Source organism: Thamnophis sirtalis, unplaced genomic scaffold, assembly GCF_051295495.1.
Source record: "Thamnophis sirtalis isolate CommonGarterSnake01/CBP01778 unplaced genomic scaffold, rThaSir2_p1.2 scaffold_3, whole genome shotgun sequence".
Lineage (NCBI taxonomy): Eukaryota > Metazoa > Chordata > Lepidosauria > Squamata > Natricidae > Thamnophis > Thamnophis sirtalis.
In genome coordinates this window covers 153,581,723-153,600,458 of record NW_028261383.1, presented here as the reverse complement: position 1 = coordinate 153,600,458, position 18,736 = coordinate 153,581,723, and the positions used below count along the sequence as shown (strand labels likewise).

General features: G+C 41.5%; 2 protein-coding genes across 3 annotated transcripts in view; one reads left to right on the top strand and one right to left on the bottom strand.

The window, feature by feature from the left end:
- Positions 1-845, bottom strand: part of LOC106549222 (unconventional myosin-Ia) — an 84,873-nt gene extending 84,028 nt beyond the window's left edge. Inside the window, exon 1 of one of the 2 annotated variants that reach the window (XM_014066812.2) lies at positions 709-845. The gene's annotated coding sequence lies outside the window, so the exon portion shown is untranslated. The remainder of the gene's footprint in view (positions 1-708) is intronic. The other variant, XM_014066811.2, reaches the window with a different exon arrangement.
- Positions 1-18,736, top strand: part of LOC106557336 (sterol O-acyltransferase 2) — a 60,861-nt gene that overhangs the window by 5,650 nt on the left and 36,475 nt on the right. The window lies entirely within an intron of this gene.

The following is an 18,736-nucleotide window of genomic DNA, read 5'->3' as shown; positions in this document are numbered from 1 at the left end:
ATCCTTCTAAAGAGATATTCCGCATATTATTCAACCGTTGGGAAACCATGCCATCTAACCATAACTTGCTTAGCTAAGAAATCATTGTCCTAAAAAGTTACATCAGTAAGAAAGAGAAAAGTTTTTCTTTTTCTGCATTGCCAACTAATCAGAACCTGTGCCTACTATGTATTTAACACTGAAACCACAATTGTAGTTGCCACCACTGTACACTTCATCTCCAAACCTCCTTGGTAAGAAATTAAGCTCCAGAGGCAGATTGCTTTCTCCTTGTGCATTCTTTTTTCAATTAGCTTGTCCTTGACTATAAAAATAACACACACACACACACACACACACAAACACACACACACACACACGCCTCTTCATTTATGCTTGTTGGCATCACCCCAGGAAATATTAAGGAGGTAGGAAGAGAGAAAATAAGCTTTTAACTCAGAAACTAGACAAACTTTACACAAGGATTTCCTTCAGACAAAAGCTGTCTCCTTTACAGGGAGAAGGTTGTAATAACACAGAGAGTATGTCTGACTAGAAAACCAACAACAACATTTCAAGGATGTAGATTTTGTATGCTTTTTTTAAAAGGGGGGGGGCTGACTGAAAAAAAAACCTGATCTAACTGCAAAGGGATGAGCTTGGAAGTAAGGCTATAATTACAGCTATACATACTCTGTAAAAGGAATCCCAAGGTAGGTGCAGACTCACCCTGATAAGGAAGGAGATTCTGAGATTTTATCTCAAAGATTCTTCGCTATCCCGGCCTGGATGGAAGGCAAGAGAAATGACTGACAACTCAGATCAGTAGGAGCTGTCCATAGTTTGTGACTTCTGAACCGTTGTCTTGCTAGCAAGGCTCTCCCTGCCACACCTACTTCCTTTTTGCATTGCCAATTATCCCTGCCCTTCTTCTCCACTAGGAGCAAAAAGCTGCAAAGTCAACAGGATTAATCATTACTTCCTCGTAAAAGTGATCATCGGTATGATAGGTGGATGTATGTACCCGAAGTTTATATAGTGCCAAGGATCTTAAAGAGTCTTTTTACGAAGACGCTTCCATCCTTTGAGGTCGGCAAAATGAGGACTCAGATTGTTGGGGGCGATATGCAAATAATGCTTACATTGTAAACCATCCAGAGAGTGCTGTAAAGCACTATGGGGCAGCATATAAGCGTAAATGTTATGCGTTCTGTGCACATAGATACCCAAGATACTGTAAATATTTATCTAGTACCCAGGGCAGAGCAGCAGTGTTAGTGCTACCATAATGGCTTCCTCAAATTGCTGTGGCTTTTTCATTTTCCTCCATGGAGAAAAGGAAGAATCTGGAAAAAAATTACTTAGAGATACTATTGCAAGAGAATCTTTTCCCCAGCTTCTGTCTGTTCGCGTAATGAAGCAACCAGATTCCTCTTGTTGAATTTTGATTTGTAGTGTAAGTAGAACTTGACAACCACAACTGAGCCAAAAATTTCTGTTGGTAAGCAAGAGAGATGTTGAGTGAGTTGTGCCCCATTTTATGACCTTTCTACTGCTAGATGATGCACACACAAAAAATTCGGTTATATAAATTAAGAGAAACTATTTTTTAATAAATTTTATTTACAAACATGTAAAATACACATACACAAAACTTAGACGTTCACCACATTTACACAATACAATACGAACAGGAGCTTCCTGTTCTTTCTAATAGCAATTGCCAATCAATATTGCGCACCTTATATTGTTTCCCCTTCTGTTATATTTCATTTGTATTTCACCATTCTTAACCCTCTTATCTTACTTAATTAAGAGAAACTATTGAAAGCAAGTCAAAGAATGCATTCAAGGAATCACTTCTATTCAAATGACAAAAATGGGGGAACCGCAACTGAAGCAAAGAGATGGGAATTTCTTAATCCAACTCATTCCCCACACATCAGATACAAGGTTCAAAATGATGTAAGGTCTACATATTGAGAGCCCTACTTAAGGTTTAGGCTGTGTAAGATATGGGGCCAGGAATCTGGCCAGCAATAGGAGCTCCGAAAAGAAGCTGCCCACTATCTCCAAAACCTGAATATAAATCCTGCATAAGTTGAGGACAGGTAGTCCTCAACTTATAACCATTTATTTAGTAACCATTCAAAGTTACAGCAGCACAGAAAAAGTGATTTATGAATCTCATGCTTACAACTGTTGTACCATTCCCAGTTATGTGATCAAAATGGTGGGTGCTTGGCAACCAACATATATTTACAACTCCTGGGGCCTTCCGATTACCGTTTGCAACGTTTGCAGCTGGTTTCCAACATGCAATGGAGAAAGTCGCTTTTGCTTAACAATTGCATAATTACCTACCAACTGCGTAGTGAGTGATTTGCTTTAAAATCGTATCAAAAAAAGTCAAAAAATTGGGCATGATTCACTTCACAACTCCCTTGCGTAGCAACAGAAACTTTGGTCCTAGTTGTGATTATAAGTTGGGCATTATTTATATACTATAAAGCAATACTGATACACTAAAATAAGAACTGTATATATACACCACTTGTGTCATTGTCTATATTTGAAGTATAGGTAGTTGCTTCTTCTTACACCTACCATATCTCCCCAAAAATAATACAGGGTCTTTTCTTTTGACCCCTGAAATATTTTTGGGGTGCAGTAGGCAACGAGCATGGTCACCTCATGGCTGCTTGAGGTTCAGATGGTAGCTGCGACCAGGAACATTTGCAACAATCCATCTTGTGCACCAATTGCATCCATTCCTACTCTGGAAGGCAATGTTCATGGTCACTCAAGCCTTAGTGACTTGCTGGCTGGTCTTTTGCAATGTTTTCTTCATGGGGCTGACCTTCAAAACGTCAGTTGGTGCAGAGTGCAGTAGCACTAGCAGTGTTCAGTTACCTCAATGTGAAAGCCAAATTGACTATCAGGTGTATCAGGGCTACTGCAGCTATGGCTCCCTTTTGTGAAAAGGGTGAAATCTAGTGGTAAATGTGCCTTTACATGACAATTATCCAAGAAAATTGTATCCTCCCTAAGATCCAGAAAAGCCCAACCCTGAAAAACCTCGAAGAGAAGGTGATGGGGCCAGATTGTCAGTAGAGTTTGATACACAGCAGTGCTTTGATTTTTAGGTTTCAGGGCCTTGGCTTTATACTGCAAGGTTGTTTAATGTGTGCTATTATGAGATGATAGATAGATAGATAGATAGATAGATAGATAGATAGATAGATAGATAGATAGATAGATAGATAGATAGGATAGGATAGGATAGGATAGGATAGGATAGGATAGGATAGGATAGGATAGGATAGGATAGGATAGGATAGATAAGAGAGGGAGAGAGACAGACAGACAGGACTTTGCCTAGAGTGAGTGAATATAGAAGGGACATGGAGTTATCTTTAACACAACTTCTAAAGATATAACCAGAGTTTATTATAATGTATACAACTCAGAAAAGGACAGGAGATAAATCAAGAGTCCCTGGTAAACTGACCATCTTCCTCTCCTACCACCACTACCAAATGCAGGAAACACTGTGTTTATTAGTAGATTTTTATATGGGAAGAAATATGAGCTCCATTCGGTTCTGCTGGTGAGAATAAATTCCTTGTGTTCAGAATTTTCCTCTTTGCACCAGGTTCACTTAGTTAAACTGAGTTCTGAAATCTACTCACTTGTACAATTATTTTGCAGCAAAGGGCAATTGCTTTGCTCCATGCTTAAGGTGACCAGATTTTCAGATTGGTAAAGAGGGACACCTTTGACCGGGGGGGGGGGGGAGGCTTGATTAAAAATTTTATACGGAGCAACAAACATTTTCATACAACGCAAAAATAGTATTGTAATATTTTTTTTATTTCAACATAACTACAATTTACAAATATAAATTGTAACTGTTGCCAAACATCAAAATTTTGATCACATGACCATGAGGATGCTGCAACGGTCACTAAGTGTGAAAATGGTCGCTAAGTGTGAAAAATGGTCAACAGTCACTTTTTTCAATGCCATTGTAACTTTGGTCACTAAGCCCATTATACCACCTTTCTTGCCACAGTTCTTAAGTGAATAACTGCAGCTGATAAGTTAGTAGCATAAGTGAATCTGGTTTCCCCATTTGACTTTGTCAAAAGGTGATTACGTGATCCCAGGACACTGAAACCATCATAAATACGAATCTGTTGCCAAACATCAAAATTTTGATCGCGTGACCATGAGGATGCTGCAATGGTCGCTAAGTGTGAAAATGGTCGCTAAGTGTGAAAATGGTCATCAGTCACTTTTTTCAATGCCATTGTAACTTTGGTCACTAAGCCCCTTATACCACCTTTCTTGCCACAGTTCTTAAGTGAATAACTGCAGCTGATAAGTTAGTAACATAAGTGAATCTGGTTTCTCCATTTGACTTTGTCAAAAGGTCACACAAGGCGATTACGTGACCCCAGGACACCGAAACCATCATAAATACGAATCTGTTGCCAAACATCAAAATTTTGATCACGTGACCATGAGGATGCTGCAGTGGTTGCTAAGTATGAAAATGGTCACTAAGTGTGAAAAATGGTCATCAGTCACTTTTTTCAATGCCATTGTAACTTTGGTCACTAAATGAACTGTTTGAAAGCTAAAGCTAGCTTGCATTATAATGCCTTATGCTAGCTTACATTTTCAAGAGAGAGAAGCTAAACTCCTTATTAGAATTGAAATAGAAATGAGTAGAGTAGAGTAGAGTAGAGTAGAGTAGAGGAGAGTAGAGTAGAGTAGAGTAGAGTAGAGTAGAGTAGAGTAGAGTAGAGTAGAGTAGAATAGAATAGTTCATTAGCCAAGTGTGATTGGACACACAAGGAATTTGTCTTTGGTGCATAGGCTCTCAGTGTACATAAAAGAAAGAAATACATTCATCAAGAATCATAAGCTACAACACTTAGTGATAGTCATAGGTTACTAATAAGCAATCAAATTATACTAGGAAACAAATTATTGGATTTTTAAATTATTGGATTTTTTTTTCAAAGAAACTCAGTATGTGCTTCCTGATTATTAAAAGTGCAAATTCAGTGTCAATGACTCCTGACTATTTAAAATATAGTCTAAGACAATTTAAAAAAAGAATCCACACAGAATAAAACTTTTTTAAAAAATCCTATGCACAATAAGTAAAATATTATTTTAAAATACATTCAAAAAATAAAAGAAAAAAACCTGGCTCACTTACCAGCAGGCAGGCACTTCAAGTCAATCCAGAATGATATAGATGTTAATATCTGCGGGCCACCAAATTTTTCTCACAGACCACTAGTGGTGCACCATGGACCACTGGTTGGGGACCACTGCTTTAAAGCAGAATCTGCAGAGGGGAAGCAGGGAGACGGTTCCTAAATAGAATGCCCCCTTTAAAAAAAAGTAAGTTTTTTTTTTAAATGACTCAATGCAGCCAAGTTCATTATATGGCATCATGCAAGCCTTGTCACATCTTATTATGCCATCATCGCTAAATCTCTTTAGAAAGTCTACACGAATATAGTTTGTAAATCCCCCTATATTGCTCCTTTCCCATGACTCCTGACACTGGCAGGTAGACTGCCCTTGGCCACAGAAGCTCAAGAGGAGAAAATTGGATAAAGCATACCTTAGTCCTGCTGGATGAAAATTTAAATTTCTAACTTGCCTCTTTTGGGGGGATGAGGGGGGAGGGCGTCAAGGCTGCCCAGGAAGACCAGCAGAATAATAATTTAAAAAAAGAGATAGACTTAATGCGATAAATAGAGAAATGTGTAGAGAAATGTAAAGAATGAAGAGGGATGGATGGATGAAAAGGGGGAAAGATTGATGAGTTTTTAAGATTCTGGGCTGCAAAACGGGGGTTATATATATATATAATAAATATATATATTTATTTCTCTCTTTCACTCTCTCTCTCTCTCTCTCTCTCTCTCTGTGTGTGTGTGTGTGTGTGTGTGTGTGTGTGTACAATTTTTACCAGCAACAAAAAGGGAATTGCTAGCAGCTAGCAGGGTCTTTTATTTGCAGCTGTTAAGTGCTCGGTTACAGCAATTATGAGCTCTCAGGAGGAATGGGGGAACCTGGGGAGGAGGCGTGGGGGGGAATCAGAGATCACAAGGTAGGAAAGGGATAGATTTAAAAAAAGAGGGGATCGTATGCCCCCACCCACCCACTCCCAACCTCATCTGACAGAAGGAGATGAGAGAAGAGCAGCAGAGAGAAGGAAATCTCCTCCATCCCCCCTGCCTCTTCCAAATTATACACAGAGACACTGCCCTCCCCATCCCACAGCCCCAATTCCAGCCGCACCAATTCAAGCTCCCAGATCTCTCTCTCTCTCTTTCTCCACTCAACCAAACAAACGAGCAAAGGAAATACAAGAAAAGCAACTTTTAAAAAAATAAATAAAGAAATAAATGAAATCCAAGGTACGGGAGGAAAATCCCCCTAATTCCCACTCCCCCCCATCCTGCCTCCCGATCCATTTGGGGTGGATTTCTTTATTTGCAATAAATCCTGGGTCCCCCCCTTTTTTTTAAAGGAAGGAAAATGACAGATCTTCTCCCCCCTCCCCCCCCACCAAAAGGAGACCGGAGAAAAGCAACTAGATCGAAAGGAAGGGAGTTATGATCATGATTGGAAGAGCAGGAGGGGGGGGAGGGCTGCGAGCAAGCCGAGCGGATGGAGGGAAACCACTGCCCTCCAAAGGCCACATCGGGAACGACACTTCAGAGAAATAAAAACTTTTTTTTAATGGCGTCCTTTTTAAATCTGGACTTTTTGAATACGCAGCGGGACACGGGACAAATTTTGAAAAATCGTGACTGTCCCGCCAAAAGTGGGACGTCTGGTCACCTTACACCATGCTTGTTTATCTGCTCTTACTTAAGTAATAAATCATGGAGCCAGGTTCCTTTTTAAATTTTTCTAATTTTACTCTTGTTTGGTAATCTGGGTTGTGTGTCTGTGAACCTACAGTATGTTATTATCAACTTCTTACCAATTGGTAGGAAAATTATTCTTAACCTAATGGAACACAAAGAAGAATAAGTGCAGATTGTTGTCCTCTGCCTACTATACGTTCAATCATCCTGTGCCAATACAGTTAAAGAAAAGGCTGGCCTGTATTATCTAAGGTGACCAGACGTCCCACTTTTGGCGGGACTGTCATGATTTTTCAAAATTTGTCCTGTGTCCCGCTGTGTGTTCAAAAAGTCCCGAATTTTTTCTTTGAAAAAAAAAATCCAATAATTTAAAAATCCAATAATTTGTTTCCTAGTATAATTTGATTGCTTATTAGTAACCTATGACTATCACTAAGTGTTGTAGCTTATGATTCTTGATGAATGTATTTTTACTTTTATGTACACTGAGAGCCTATGCACCAAAGACAAATTCCTTGTGTGTCCAATCACACTTGGCTAATAAACTATTCTATTCTACTCTACTCTACTCTACTCTACTCTACTCTACTCTACTCTACTCTACTCTACTCTACTCTACTCTACTCTACTCATTTCTATTTCAATTCTAATAAGGAGTTTAGCTTCTCTCTCTTGAAAATGTAAGCTAGCATAAGGCATTATAATACAAGCTAGCCTTAGCTTTCAAACAGTTCATTTAGTGACCAAAGTTACAATGGCATTGAAAAAAGTGACTGATGACCATTTTCACACTTAGTGACCATTTTCATACTTAGCGACCATTGCAGCATCCTCATGGTCACGTGATCAAAATTTTGATGTTTGGCAACAGATTCGTATTTATGATTGTTTCAGTGTCCTGGGGTCACATAATCGCCTTGTGTGACCTTTTGACAAAGTCAAATGGAGAAACCAGATTCACTTATGTTACTAACTTATCAGCTGCAGTTATTCACTTAAGAACTGTGGCAAGAAAGGTGGTATAATGGGCTTAGTGACCAAAGTTACAATGGCATTGAAAAAAGTGACTGATGACCATTTTTCACACTTAGTGACCATTTTCACACTTAGTGACCGTTGCAGCATCCTCATGGTCATGTGATCCAAATTTTGATGTTTCGCAAAAGGTACAATTTATATTTGTAAATTGTAGTTATGTTGAAATAAAAAAATATTACAATACTATTTTTGCGTTGTATGAAAATCTTTGTTGCTCCATATAATTTTTTTAATCAAGCCCCCCCCCCCCCCGGGTCAAAGTGTCCCTCTTTAGCAATCTGAAAATCTGGTCACCTTAGTAGGCTTTGCTGGTCACCTTTCACAGGCTTTACTTTTAAATCTGAGATGCCCAGTCTGTATATTTTGTGTCTTTGCCACCCTCTAGTGGCTAAATGGTGAGGTTAAAACTCAGAAGACTGAGTCATAACTGGAATGTTTCATATCCATTATAGGTAATGCAGGCCACATTTTCTTGGGAAAAAGTAAAGGATAAACCTGAAAAAGGGACAACTCAAAGAGGTTTATAAGGCTTAAAAATAGTTTGCTTATAACTTTGCTATAGGGCTAGCCATTACCGGGGAAGGAGGGTTCGCTACATCACAGCGATCCGTCCTTCTGGCCCTATTAGCTCCACTTCAGGACCAGATGGTGAGAGTTGTCAGGGCCCTGGTCTCAGGCTGTTGTTGCTAAATGCCAGGTCTGTGGTTCACAAAGCTCCCCTCGTCCGGGACCTAATATTAGACGAGGGGGCAGACACTGCATGTATTACTGAGACCTGGCTGGGCCATGGGGGAGAAGTCCCTCTCACTGAAATGTGCCCAGAAGGGGTTCAGGTGCTCCATCAGCCGTGACACTAAGGAAGGGGTGGGGGAGTGGCAGTCATCATCCGAGAGTCCCTAGTTCTCCGTAGGATCCCTGCTCTGGAGATTGTTGGGTGTGAGTCCCTTCTGGTGAAGTTGGACCTTGGGGGTCAAATGGGTTTATTGCTAACATACCTACCTCCCAAAAGCATTGCAACAGCCCTGCCTGTGCTCCTCGAGTCAGTAGCTGAGCTGGCGGTTGAGTTCCCCAGGCTTGTAGTGCTGGGGTATTTCAACCTGCCATCGCTCGGTGAACGCTCTGATGGAGCGCAGGAGTTCATGGCTTCCATGATAGCCATAGACTTGACCCAGGTAATTCAGGGTCTGACTCATTCAGCGGGGCACATGCTCGACTTCGTATTTCTCTTGGAGCAGTGGAGACGTGATCTAGATTTGAAGGGCATCAAGATCTTGCCCTTGTCATGGTCAGATCACTTCCTACTGAGGCTCAACTTTTGGAAACCAATCCCCCACTGTAGGGAGGGGGGACCGACTAGGTGCTTCCGCCCCAGGTGCCTGATGGACCCTATGGGATTTCAGATGGCACTTGGTGAGATACCTGACTCTCTGACCCACAGTCCGGCAGAGTCCTTGGTCGCTGCTTGGAATATAGCGGCGGTGGAGGCTCTAAACCGGATTGTGCCTTTATGGCCTCTTTGCGGCAGTGGATCTAGGAGGGCTCCTTGGTTCACCGAGGAACTCCGGGAGATGAAGCGCCAAAAGAGATGCCTAGAGCGATGCTGGAGGGCTAGTAACTCCGAATCCGACCGAACACAATTAAGAGCTTTTATTAGGACTTATCTAGTGGCGATACGGGCAGAAAAATGTGCACATTTTTCCGCTCTTATTGCATCCACAGAATCTCGTCCAGCCGCCCTGTTTAGGATAGCCCGCTCCCTCTTGAAAGGGAGGGATGCGGACAAACCCTTACAGGGTAGAGCTGAGGAATTTGTTCAGTTTCTGTCGGATAAAATCGCTCTGATCCGGACGGTCCTGGACTCCACTTGGACGGTACCAGCCGAGCTGCCAGGGGAAGGTCCTGATCAGATTTTATGGAGCAAGTTTCAACTTGTCGCTCCTGAGGAAGTGGACAAGGCCATGGGAGCGGTGAGTGCCTCCACCTGTTTACTGGACCCGTGTCCCTCCTGGCTGGTCTCGACCAGCAGGGAGGTGACATGTGACTGGCTTCAGAGGATTGTTAACACCTCTCTTCTGGAGGGATCCTTCCCGCATCCTCTAAATGATGCGGTGGTGAGACCCCTCTTTAAGAAACCTTCCCTGGATCCAGCCGTTTTGAACAACTATCGCCCAGTCTCCAACCTCCCCTTCGTGGGGAAGGTTGTCGAGAAGGTAATGGCCTCTCAACTCCGACAGACCTTGGATGAAACAGATTATCTGGATCCCTTTCAGTCGGGTTTCAGGCCTGATTACAGCACCGAAACTGCTTTGGTCGCGCTGATCGATGATTTCTGGCGGGCCAGGGATAGAGGACATTCCTCTATCCTAGTGCTTCTTGACCTCTCAGCGGCCTTCAATACCATCGACCATGGTATCCTTCTGCAATGGTTACGCAAGGTGGGAGTGGGAGGCACCGTCTTAAAGTGGTTCTCCTCCTACCTCTCGGACAGGTCGCAGTAGGTGTTGGTTGGGGGACAGAGATCGACCCCTAGGCCCCTCAAATATGGGGTACCTCAGAGCTCGGTTCTGTCCCCCCTCCTATTTAACATCTACATGAAGCCACTGGGTGAGATCATACGCCGGCACGGGATTAAATATCATCAATATGCGGACAATACTCAATTGTATCTATCCGCTCCATGCCAACTCAGCGAAGCAGTTGAAGTGATGTGCCAGTGCCTGGAGGCTGTCAGGGTCTGGATGGGAGCGAACAAGCTTATACTCAATCCAGACAAGACCGAGTGGCTATTGATGTTGCCTCCCAAAGATGGTTCAGACATTCCACCTCTTAGCCTGGGGGGTGAAGTTATACACCCCTCAGAGAGGGCCCGCATTTTGGGGGTCCTCCTGGATCCACAGCTGACGTTAGAACACCACTTGTCGGCTGTGACCAGGGGGACCTTTGCCCAGGTTCGCCTGGTGCACCAGTTGCGGCCCTATCTGGACCGGGAGGCATTTCGAATAGTCACTCACGCCCTCGTCACCTCAAGACTGGATTACTGTAATGCGCTCTACATGGGGCTGCCCCTGAAGAGTGTTCAAAGACTGCAGTTGGTTCAGAATGCAGCCGCGCGAGCGATAATGGGTGTACCTAGATACACCCATGTTACACCTATCCTCCGCAAGCTGCACTGGCTCCCAATTGGTCTCCGGACCCGCTTCAAGGTGCTAGTCATTACTTTTAAAGCCCTACATGGTATTGGACCTGGCTACCTGAGAGACCGTCTCCTGCCATTCACCTCCCAACGACCAATACGATCGCACAGGATGGGCCTCCTCTGGGTGCCGTTGACTGGACAATGCCAGCTGGTGGCTCCCCGAGGGAGGGCCTTCTCTGTAGCTGCACCAGCCTTATGGAACAAACTACCAGCAGAGATCCGGACCCTTACCACTCTTCCGGCCTTCCGTAAAGCGACCAAGACCTGGCTGTTCCAGCAGGCCTGGGGCTGTTGATTGAAATCCAGCCCCACATGATTGAATGGATGATATCTTATTTTAAATAATTGTATTTTTAATATTTTTATGTCTTTACTTTGTTGTGAGCCACCCAGAGTCCCTAGGGAATGGGCGGCATACAAATCTTATTAAAGTTGCAAAGTTGCAAAGTTGCTTCACAAAAGAATATTCAAGAGCACAAACAAGAAAATTTTTACAAAAATGCATACACTAATACAAATATCTAAAATTCAACAGTATACGTTAAATATGTATGTTCATTTATCTTAAAAAGGCAAAGCAATTTCAGTATTTTTCACATAAATGTGAAAGACTGTGCATCTTTTTTAATTAATTAATTAATTAATTAATTAATTAATTAATTATCAAATATGGTGACTATCCATCATATACACAGAGTGACTGTGGCACTATTTATATGGTAAAAGTTAAATGACCAAAATAAAGGGCAAAAGGGACGTTTGAAAAATAAATAAATCTAAAGAGCTGAGGTGGCACACTGGTTAGAGTGCAGTACTCCAGGCTACTTCAACTGACTACTAGCTGCAGTTTGGCAGTTCGAATCTCGGCGGCTCCGCCTGTCCAACCAGACACTTCTGCGCATGTACAGAAGTGTTGCATGCGAGCACGAGCGAACTGATAGTAAACCGATTAGCAACCCACCACTGCATCAGATCCAACCCAACATGTTTCCCCGGCTCCCAACCGCCCCATACTTGTTTCATCTACCGGAATTGCAGGATCAGGAGTGATTAAAGAAGTTGTCAATAAAATCTTCCAAAGGCTACTGTTCTTTACATTATTAAGAGGAGCTTTACAACAGGAGCAGAGCAAAGACACTTCTCTCGATGATTTTTCAGGCAGTCCTCGTTTGATTTGAGATTTCATAATTATGCAACGTGTAATCATATAATCCAGGGGGCCTCAAACATTTTGAACAGGGTCCCAATACACGGTCCTTCACACTGTTGGGGGGGCTGGACTGGCTGGGGGGGGGGCATGGCTAGATGGCCATGTGACTGGGGGCATGGCCAATTTAACAGTCCATTTTGCCTTTGTCCTTGCTGTATTTGCTCAACCTAAGGAATCTATTTACTTAAGAACCCCACCCCCCAAGGGAAAAACAGCACAAACTTTCGTGCCACTTTCCTAACTTCATTACAACAGCAGCTTCAGGCTTCTTAAAATAGGCCATTAAAAAAAGAATAAAATAAACAGGATTTCTCTCAGGATAACTCCCGATCATATGTTTCAGATGACCACACAATAAACCAGACTGAACCAAACCCCCAAGATGGGCATTGAGAGACATTGGAAGCAGGTGGAAAAGGCGAGAATCAACACACATGCACATCCAGCCTCCAATGCTGAATTAAGGATGAATAATGGTCCCTTAGGTTGTTGGGGGCCAGACTATAGTTTGAAAAAAAATAACATGAACAAATTTCTATGAACACTGCACATATCTTCATTTGTAGTGCAAAAAACCATGAAATAATACAATATTTAAAATGAAGAACAATTTTAACCAACATAAATATACTACTAATTCATTGGGAAGTGTGGGCCTGCTTATTTGGGATTACAGGACTAAAGGTCTTTTAAGCCTGGAGGAGAATTCACAAACTGATTTGCTTTTTGCCACACTTGTGCATGTGTATATACACACATGAATATCTACCAAAATTGTTAAGCAACCAATTTGGTGGATGTACTTCAGTGGTGGGTTCTGGATCCCATTCCAACCGGTACAGTTGGAATGGGTCTGGCTGCATCCACATGGACACGCGCAGCGCACGCATGCATCTTAGTGTCTCTGCAAGCCTCCACAATGCTCCAGCTGCTCAGCGGAGCATCGCATGGGTACTGTACATGCCATGCACTTGCACGGAAGCGCCGAAGACTTAAAAGACCAGTAAGGACTCGGGCGGGTGGTCCTCCGGAGCACCGTACCGGAATGGTATCCGGTGCTCCGGGCAGGCTCCGGTAACCCGTACCAAGGCGTACCTCCTGCAACCCACCACTGATATACTTTATATATGGGAAGACTCAAAGCAGTGGGTGAATTCTCCTTCAGGCATTATACTGTGGTTGCATTTGAATTAGTGTTAGCCAACTTTAGCTGATTTTGAAAAAGTTAGGAGATGTGGAGACATGTCCCCCCCTCACTCACTCTCACTCACTTTTAAAGCGCTATTTAAAAGCAGCCCCTTCCTTACTCATCCACCAGCTCCGGATCACATGGCTGGGAAAAACATCTGAAAGACTGTTTTTAAAGACTTTTAAAGCACTTCTTTAACAAGCTGGCAGCTGCTTTTCATCCCACTACTCCACAGGCCGGATTCTTTGCATTGGTGGGCTGTATCTTAGTTTGTGGGTGCCTAATATAATCCAACAATAGAAGAGAATATTTATAGCTAAGGTTTCAACTGTGTATTCTTTGATGCTCTGTGAGCTTGGTTGTTTTTGCAGAAGTTTCATTACCAACTAGCTGACATCATCAACAGTGCACTTTTCTGGGAATGAGCTATATGGATCCTTATGAAATAAATTGGATTTTTATTAAGGAGAATTACAGAGCCTTAGGGCTACATGAGCATAAGGATAACAAATATCCTCCATAAGTAGAAGACAGTAAAATCATGCATTGATATGAACTCAGTTCCTGAAAATAATTCATGGCAAAGTCCATATTGCTTTCTTGGAAAAAATATAAAAAAATATTTGCCTTTGGTTTTTTCCCCTGACTATTGTTCCAACTTTCCAATTTGCCCACAATGCTGGGATTATCTGATGCTCTGTCATTTAAACATTAACCAAGTCTGAACCTGCTTAACTTTTTGTGGTGGCCATGGTCAGATAAGGACTATAATTTTCTTACAGTACAGCTGCTCTCTGCCAGATCAGAATCTTATGAACTTCACTTACAACAAAAGACAGGGTAAGAACTAATAGACTTGGTTTTCTTCTTCCCTAAATACTGGATATAATCTACTTTGCATCTGCATTTCCTACGTCAAACGGGGAGAGCACATCTTTCTCTTTCTGTCCTGGCCACTTTTTACAGAGGCATAATTGTGAGAATGTTTTAATAAACTTCATCACTGTTTGGTTTGGTGGCAGCAGTGCCTCAGATAGAAGGTCCATATAGAGAGTGGTAAGAACAGCCGAGAAGATTATAGGATGTTCACTTCCTGTTTATTCAGGATACTTCTTATCAGCGCTATGTACTTAGAGCTCAAAGCACAGTTGGAGACTCCACATATCCACTTCGCGGTCTGTATCTGTAGCTACCCTCTGGGAGGAGTTTTTGAAGTATTTCTAGCAGGACTATCATTTTCTGTAACAGCTTTTTTTTTTTTAATAAATATTTTTATTAGTAAAAGAAAAATACAACAACCAATAACTGGTAAAAAACAATACAACATTCACTGTTTCGCTTTACATTTGACTGTGTTTCAAGACGTTCCCATAATATCAAAATCCTTATAGACATCAGAGGTTAGATATCTTCTCCCCTCCCTCCCTCTTTCCTTCCCTTGTTTCTTCTTTCCCACTCCCCTTCCTTCCCTCCCTCCTTCTCTCCTTCCCTCCTTCCTTCCCTCCTTTCTTTTCCTATCCTACCTTTCCTTCCCTCTCTCTTTCCTCTCTTCTTCCCCCCTCCTTCTCTCATATCTTCCCTCCCTCCTTTCCTCCTTCCCTCCTTCCTTCTCTTCTCTTAAGTTCCCTCCTTTCTTCCCTCCTTCCCTCCTTCCCTCCTTCCTATCTACTCTCCTTCTCTCCTTCCTTCCCTCCCTCTTGCCCTCCTTGCTTCCTTGCCTTCTTTCCTCTCTCCTTCCTATCCCACTTTCTTCTCTTTCTTCTCACCTTTCCACCTCTCCCTTCCCTTCTCTCCTTTCTCTTCCCCCTTTTTTAACTTTCTCCCCCTTCTTCTACCCTTCCCTTTTTCCTATTCCTCTCCTTTCTCCTCTCCATCTTGTCTTTCCTACTACCCCTCCCTCCCCCCAGTCTAACCTTTGTTGCATTTACATATTTTCCTCTACTGAGGGCGACCCGGTTCTCTTTCCTTTCCTTCTTTAAAAAAGGCAAGCTTTACAAGAAGCAAGATGAAGAATTGTTTTCATCTCCCATTGCTCATCTCGCCTTACCTAGAATAAGACTTGGTTGCTAATTCCATGCAGGTAATTGTGACAGATTACCTATCAACTTTTCAAGTTTTCCCGACGTCGTAATCTAGCAGAGTTAGTCAACGATAAATCCTCCCACTAATGCTTTTCTCCTCTCACTTATCTCTCAATTTTTGTATGTTGTTCGTTAGGGTTATTGCTTGAATCGTGTTGAGTTAGTCAGCTATCTCCTTTTATGTCTAAACCTTCACTGTCTCATCAAGCCATTTGTACAGTTTCTCCCAGACTTTATAAAAGTCTGTATCTTCTTTATCGTTAATCCGCATTGTCAATTTGTTCATTTCTGCTAATTCTAAGATTTTATTCATCACCATAGTGCTGGTGGGGGCATTTTCACTCTTCCAGCACTGTGCGTAAACAATCCTTGCCGCTGTCAAAATATGGACAAGGAGGTATTGATTGATTTTACATATTTTTTGGTCTGTTATCCCTAATAGGAAAGTTTCCGGGTTAAGACATAATTTCATTGACAAGATGCCGTTCAGCCATCCTAGTATTTGCTTCCAATACATTTTGGCCACCGGACACGTCCACCACATGTGGTAGAATGTGCCCAGCGTTGTTCTACTTTTCCAACATTTGGCCGATACTTTTGGGGAGATTTTTGCCAGTCTTGTTGGAGGAAGATGCCAGCGGTAGAACATTTTGTATATATTTTCTTTATAGGCCGTCGATTTTGTCAATTTCAAATTCCACTCCCAAACCCTTTCCCAATCATCTAGATCTATCGTGTGGCCGATATTTTGGGCCCAGGTTACCATGACTTCTTTTACTCTTTCTGCTTCCATTTTCCGAATCAGGAAGCAGTTGTATAGTTTCGAGATTACTTTTTCATCTGGTCCAATTAAAATTTTGTCCAGTTCCTGGTCCTTGTTCTCGAAGCCGAATTGTGCTAGGTCTAATCTATGTTTATTTTGAATTTGAAGATATGGCCACCAATCAATGTTTATTCCCCTTTCAGCCAAAGTTTCTGTAACAGCTTTGTTACCTATGCCATCCGTCTGGTAAACTCACAAGATTTGTTTTTCTCGCTATGTACATCTAGACTAGACTGTGTTGTTTCTCTATGTCATATAATATATATGGGTATATGCATATGTATGTATGTATGTATGTATGTATGTATGTATGTATGTATGTATGTATATAAGAATTTTGTATGTAGTGTATGTAGTGTATGTATGTATGTATGTAGTATATATTGGAGGTGGTGACCCTTTGAGAGCTGTATGCAATGATTAATATCCATCCCCACTTGATTGAATGGATGATGTATTAATTTTAATCATTGTTTTTACTTTTGCTGTGAGCCACCCAGAGTCCCAAGGGAGTGGGCGGCATACAAATCTTATTAAAGTAAAGTAAAGAGGTCCCACTCGTCATCTTCAGGCTGGTGCCTTCGGCCTCGTGCCTGTGCTTGCATATTTACACACACACACACACACACACACACACACACACACAACAAACTATACATGCAACGATGTTGATATATTTTAAATACATATATGGAATGGAAAATATACTGTATAAAATACTTAACTACCGTATTTTTCAGAGTATAAGACACACCAGAGTATAAGACGCACTAAGATTTTGAAGAGGCAAATTTAAAAAAAAGTAGTTAGGTAGATAGAGGGATAGAGAGGGAGAGAAATAGAGAGAAATACAGTAGGTAGGTAGGGAATGAGAGAGAGTAGGTAGGTAGGTAGGTAGGTAGGTAGGTAGGTAGGTGGGTAGATAAAGCGATGTTATGTATGTATGTGTATATATACATATGCATATGCATATGTGACTCTAAATATATACCTTCTTCCCTGGCTTCAGCTGATAAGGAGGAGACCTGTGGCTTAATGGCTAAGACGTTTGCCTAAAATGCAATACAGCACAGGTTCGAATCCCAGTAAGGGTATGGCTAGCTGATGAGAGCTAAATAGCTTGAAATAGATCTATACTAGTCTCCCTTTATTTATTTATCAGCACAAATAAAAAACACAAATATAACAAAGGCAACAGTAAAAATATTGGGTTTCTGTCGTGATGGACTCTTGTGACGAGCCGATTGACAGATGATGGAAGCAGTTAGCTTCCTCCCATAATTGGGGCTTACCAGGGGTTGTGACTTTAAATATATATACATATACATATACATATACATATACATATACATATACATATACATATACATATACATATACATATACATATACATATACATATACATATACATATACATATACATATACATATACATATACATATACATATACATATACATATACATATACATATACATATACATATACATATACATATACATATACATATACATATACATAAGATAGATAGATAGATAGATAGATAGATAGATAGATAGATAGATAGATAGATAGATAGATAGAAAGAAATAGTGAGAGATAGAGAGAGTGTAGGTAGGTAGGTAGGTAGGTAGGTAGGTAGGTAGGTAGGTAGGTAGGTAGGTAGGTAGAGGGATAGAGAGAGAAAAATAGAAAGAAAGAGAGAGAGAGAGAAATACAGTAGATAGGAAGGGAGAGAGAGTAGGTAGGTTGGTAGGTAGAGGGATAGAGAGAGAGAAATACAGTACATAGATAGGGAGAGAGAGAGTAGGTAGGGAGATAGGTAGGTAGGTAGGTAAAGGGATAGATAGATAGATAGATAGATAGATAGATAGATAGATAGATAGATAGATAGATAGATAGATAGATAGATAGATAGATACAGTACATAGGTAGGGAGAGAGAGTAGTTAGGTAGATAAAGAGAGAGAGAGAGAAATACAGTAGGTAGGGAGAGAGTGTGTGTAGGTAGGTAGGTAGGTAGGTAGGTAGGTAGGTAGGTAGGTAGGTAAGTAGGTAGGTAGGTAGGTAGAGGGATAGAGAGAGAGAAATAGAGATAGAGAGAAATACAATAGATAGGTAGGTATTTCTGCTGGCACAGCACTTGATCAATGTAATTCTCATCAATCAGTGAAAGAGCTTTCCAAAAGGAAAAAAAAAGTTTTTGCATTCTGCAAACTTCCCAAAGATGGCCCATTTTTCATGAATATATTTCTTGAATATATTTCTTCTTAGTCCAGAATGCGGCCGCGCGAGTGATTGTGGGCGCACCACGGT